Here is a 6,159-nt window from a genome sequence, read left to right on the forward strand (position 1 = left end):
AAATACCCTGAAGATGAAGGCCAAACGTGTGGACGTGGCTGACGTGGGAAGTAAAATTAGTGATGGATATCTTTGATAAATAAGTGTCGACCTCACCTGCAGCATGCACGGACCAGCAGAAACACAGACAGTAGTCATCAACACACCCAGTAGCTCTCCAGGTACCATCCAACCAAAGTGAAAGACAAGACGAACAAAATGCCTGGTGTGGAGCGTTTCAATTTGCACACACAGACCCACAGACACAGGACACAGACACAGAGTGACACAGACACGACACAGACACAGACACACACACACCACACACACACAACACACACACGACACACACTCCACACCACACACACACACACACACACACCACACACCACACCTATACTTATCACCTCATTTTGTAGATAGAATGTGCTTTATGTAGAGGCCAGGGGGTAATACACTAGATGGGCAAATTAGAAAGGACCAAATCAAAATGGGTGCACCGGTACCGTGTAAGCACTGTTCACCATGAATACAGTAGCAGAACGGTTGCAGTCCGTAAAGGCAAGTCCATATGTAGTTTAACAAGTGCAAGGTTAAGTGAATTTAGTCCTAGAAAGTGGGGCGGGGGGGTGGGGGGTGTGGCGAGTGGGACGTGAGGGAAGACGTGTAACATTAGCCGGAAGGGAAGACAGGGAAGCAAAGGGAGGGGAAAGCGAACACACGACATAGAAAAATAACAACATGAAGGCCAAGAATGGGAAAACAAAAAGGGCGAAAAAATCATGGAAACCCTCAATGGCACAAGAAAACCAAAAAGTGGGGCAGGGCAAAGTGAACCAGATGACACACACACACACACACACACTATACTTATCACCTCCATTTTGTAGATTAATGATTGCTTTATGTAGAGGCCAGGGGGTAATAATCACTAGATGGGCAAATTAGAAAGGACCAAATCAAAATGTGGCTACCGGTACCTGTCAGACTTCACTCAATTAAATACTGTACATTTGAACTGCGTTTCCTAAAGCAATTCTCATATGTATTTAACAATGCAATTTAATTAATTTAGTCCTAGAAAGTGGGCTGTTGTTGTTGTGTTTTGTGTCGATTTTGACTGAGGAAGGACTGTAACATTGAGCCGAATGGAGGAGGTTGACATGGTGGAATCAGAAGTGTTATTTGAAGCTGAAAGCATGTCGACTACAGTTAGTGAGAAAGATGAGTGGACAACAGTGAAGTCCAAGAATGAAACAAAAAGTGCTAAAATTTAAGTTCATTTGGGAAACCCTTTCGAAGTCACAAGGTGAAGAAGGCGCTGGGAAAAGTGGATGCAGTCAAAGTAACCAGGAGTGGTTTGGTGTTAATATTGTGTGTATCTAAAGAGCAAAAGGAGCGCCCATTGTGGCTCTCAAAATTATCAAAGCATGAATTGGACAGCTTTGATTTTTGGAGCACGGCACCGGTAAAAGGTGTTTTCTGGCATCCCGTTGGACATTGATAATCAATATCTTAGGCAAAAAAATCCAGGGCCAGTTAATGCACATCGCTTGACCCATATGGAGAATGAGAAAAAGGAGGTCTATTATTGATGTTTGATGAAGAGTATCTACCAACCTATGTAAAGCTTGGATATACAGTGCATTCGGAAAGTATTCAGACRACTTGACTTTTTTATTCTAAAACTGACCTACACACAATACCCCATAATGACAAAGAAAAAACAGTTTTTTAGAAGTTTTTGCTAAAAAATTAATAATAGAAATGAAAATCTAATTTAGACAAGTATTCAGACCCTATWCTCAGTACTTTGTTGAAGCACCTTTGGCAGCGATTACAGCCTTAAGTCTTCATGGGTATGACGCTACAAGCTTGGCACACCTGTATTTGGGGAGTTTCTCCCYTTCTTCTCTGCAGATCCTCTCAAGCTCTGTCAGGTTGGATGAGGTGRGTCGCAGCACAGCTATTTTCAGMTCTCACCAGAGATGTTCAATCYGGTTCAAGTTAGGGCTCTGGCTGAGCCAATCAAGGACATTCATAGACTTMACTCGAAGCCACTGCTTTGTCTTGYCTGTGTGCTTAGGGTCGTTGTCCTGTTGCAAGGTGAACCGTRGCCCCAGTCTGAGGTCCTGAGCGCTCTGGAGCAGGTTTTCAGCAAGGAATTGGTGGAATGRTGCAGAGATGCTTGTCCTTKCTGTCTTGGTGGTTCCAAACTTCTTCCATTTAAGAATGATGAAGGCCACTGTGTTCTTGGGCAKCTTCAATGCTGCAGAAATGTTTTGGGTACTCTTCCCCAGATCTGTGCCTCTACAAAATCCTGTCWSGGAGCTCTAAGGACAATTCCTTCGACCTCATGGCTTGGTTTTTGCTCTGATATTGAGATAAGATGGCGCTGACAGAGGGCTGCCTTGCTTKTAGTTCTTAGGAAACTTTGCAMTATTTTGTGAATTTATGTATTATTTCTTACATTGTTAGCCAAGAAAATGTTATGTGTTATTACATACAGCTGGYAATAACTTTTTGATATAAGAACAGCTGTTACAGCTCTCGTTTGTGGAATGATGAAGAGTGGACCAAGGCGCWGCYWGGTAGGCGTACAWCGTAACTTCATTGATGACACCAAACAAAATAACAAAGTTAAAAAAACGAAAGCGCACAGTTCTGTAAGGCTAAGAAACTAAACAGAAAACAAGATCCCACAAAACCCAAAAGGAAAATGACAACTTATATATGATCCCCAATCAGAGACAACGATAGACAGCTGCCTCTGATTGGGAACCACACTCGGCCAAAAACAAAYAAATAGACAACATAGACTTTCCCACCCGAGTCACACCCTGACCTAACCAAACATAGAGAATAATAAGGATCTCTAAGGTCAGGGCGTGACAACAGCGGTAAATCACCAGCACTACCAGCATTACGATCAGGAATACGACTTTCCCGAATCAGATCCTTTGTTCGCACCACCTTGGGCAATTGAACTGATTCCAGAGGCCGACCAAAACAACGSCGGTGAAAAAGAGGGACTCGATAAGGTCTTCTAGTCCGACTTAGGTGGAGCGCACACCACCCACCACTTCCGAGTATTTTACTCGCTAATGTTCAGGCCCTGGTGTCATGACGTTTGCCTGTGGGTAAGGTTTATGACCCCCCATAAATACCTTTCTCCCTTCCCTCTCTCTTGACTCTACAGAGGGACTCTTCTAAAGCCTTTGTTAAACATAGAGAGTCTGGGAACATCAAACAAGTGGCGGGAAAGGAACCATATTTCGGTAATAGAACCAGTTGAAAATATGCGTTGGTACTTAATGAATATGATGTCAGTTCGGTGGTCATCTGAGACATTGTGACTGATGACAGGACGACCTAAACTGTATCTGGGAAAGTCTACACATTATAGTTATCAGATTCACCTGGAATTGTTGTGCAATTAAAAATTTTAAATATAAAATTATTGGTGAAAAGATTKAATGTAATTTTAGCTTCCAAATGAGAGATTTGGGTTTTCATAAGGTTAGGGCTCTGCTCAATCAGTGGCCCGCCCCTGTGAAGAGACATGGGTTATAAACTATGAAACACACCCTTCTCCCTCCACTATATAAGCCCTTGATGTAAATGTAACCTCCTGTTCCGGGTACATTAGGATGACGATCCGATGTCAGAATGATTCAGATAATAACTACAGAACGAAGCCAACCTCAGCATGAGCTTTGGTTGCGAATGGTATGAACTTTGAACTCTTATTCGCTACAGAAGTGATACCTCCAAGCCGTTGAGTTAGCAGCGGCCGCTGTAAATGTGGGCTAGGAAAGGACGGACAGAGTATCCCGTCTACCACACAACGACGACACTACAACGTTTCCCGTTCACCACCAGAGACACTCTTCAAAGGACAAAGGACTCTGTTGGGCAACACAGCCTTCCATCTACCACCAACCTATTGAAGCGCAGCTCAGAGTAAATATTTATTGCATTTTCCTTTTCCAAATGGGCGGTAATTTAGAATGCATAAGATTCTGTATTTACGATAGAGTAGCTGCCTACGGCCCGATAGAGACATCGCATCTCCCTTTGTTCTTCAGTCTTCCCGCTCTTTCACTCAAACCCAACCCCTTTTCTTTGTGTAACCAGCTGTCATAACTGTTCCGTCCGCTAGGGACGTTTTCTTTTATGACATAATTTGTAATCAAGGTATGATTCATTCTGTGTACATGTAATTCTGTGTGATTAGTTAGGTATTTAGTAAATAAATAATTAAACCCAATTTTGTATTGCTGATTCAACTTGTTAGCCAGGGTTCATGAAGATAACCAAGAATGTACAACTTTCAGATGAGACTGAAATAAGGTGACGATTAATATTGACTGCTATTGAACGTCAACAAAACATAGGAGATGATCGTGGACTTCAGAAAACAGCAGAGGGAGCACCCCCCTATCCACATCGACGGGACCGCAGTGGAGAAGGTGGAAAGTTAAGTTCCTCTGCGTATATATCACTGACAAACTGAAATGGTCCACCCACACAGACAGTGTAGTGAAGAAGGCGCATCAYCGCCTCTTCAACCTCAGGAGGCTGAAGAAATTTGGCTTGTCACCTAAAACCCTCACAAACATTTACAGATGCACAATTGAGAGCATCCTGTCGGGCTGTATCACTGCTTGGTACGGKAACTGCACCACCCACAACCGCAAAGCTCTCCAGAGGGTGGTGCGGTCTGCACAACGCATCACCGGGGGCAAACTACCTGCCCTCCAGGACACCTACAGCACCCGATATCACAGGAATGCAAAAAAGATCATCAAGGATAACAACCACCCGAGCCACTGCCTGTTCACCCCGATATCATCCAGAAGGCGAGGTCAATACAGGTGCATCAAGGCTGGGACTGAGAGACTGAAAAACAACTTCTATCTCAAGGCCTTCAGACTGTTAGCCATCACTAGCACAGAGAGGSTGCTGCCTACATATACAGACTTGAAATCATTGGCCACTTTAATAAATGGAACACTAGTCACTTTAATAATGTTTACATATCTTGCATTACTCATCTCATATGTATATACTGTATTCTATACTATCCACTGTATCTTAGTCTATGCTGSTCTGACATTGCTCATCCATATATTTATAWATTGTTAATTCCATTCCTTTACTTAGATTTGTGTGTATTAGGTATTTGTTGGGAAATTGTTAGATTTTACTTGTTAGATATTGTTGCACTGTCAGAACTAGAAGCACAAGCATTTTGCTACACCCGCATTAACATCTGCCAAACACATGTATGTGACTAATCAATTTGATTTGATTTGATATGCACTGCCACTGTGGAACATTATATAGACAGGTGTGTGCCTTTCCAAATCATGTCCATTCAATTGAATTTACCACAGGTGGARTCCAATCAAGTTGTAGAGACAGCTTAAGGATGATCATTGTAAACAGGATGCACCTGAGCTCAAGTTCAATTCTCATAGCAAAYYGTCTGAATGATTATGTAAATAAGGTAGTTCTGTTTTTTATTTGTAATACATTTGCWAAKATTTKTAAAAACCTGTTTTCACTTTGTCATTATGGGGTATTGTGTGTAGCTTGATGAGGGGAAAAAATATMTTATACATGTTAGAATAATGCTGCAACGTAATAAAATGTGGAAAAAGTCAAGYAGTCTGAATACTTTTCCGAATACACTGTATAAGATACTTTGTGAGAGTGMTRGTGCAAAACCTGATGCAATGCAAGAAGTGTAAAACGTTTGGCCACGTGTCAAGTGTTTGCAGACGTTATTGAATGTTACAACTGTGGTGGGGATCATATTCCTGAATTCCKTCAGTACCCTGTTAGGGTGAAAGAGGTTGAGGTGTCAAGGATCAGGGTTGTACAGCAAATCTCCTATGTGGAGGTTGTGAAGAGAGTTGAAGGGGCAAGAGGCCACAGTGTTGGAGAAGATGTGGCGTTGGATGCACCTCAACCAGTTGCAAATGTTATATGTCAATCAAGTGATCTAGATACACTTATTGTGAAGAAGGTGGATTTTGTAGCATTTATAGCCACAGTTATTAATTGTACTGCACAAGTGTCCAAGAAGTCCAATTAGCTGGACATCATTACATTTGCAGCCAGAGTAGTTTTTGTCAAAAAAAGTTACCTTGTCCTAGAGAGATATGCATGATT

The sequence above is a fragment of the Salvelinus sp. IW2-2015 genome, linkage group LG20 (assembly GCF_002910315.2).
Source record: "Salvelinus sp. IW2-2015 linkage group LG20, ASM291031v2, whole genome shotgun sequence".
Taxonomy (NCBI): Eukaryota; Metazoa; Chordata; class Actinopteri; order Salmoniformes; family Salmonidae; genus Salvelinus; species Salvelinus sp. IW2-2015.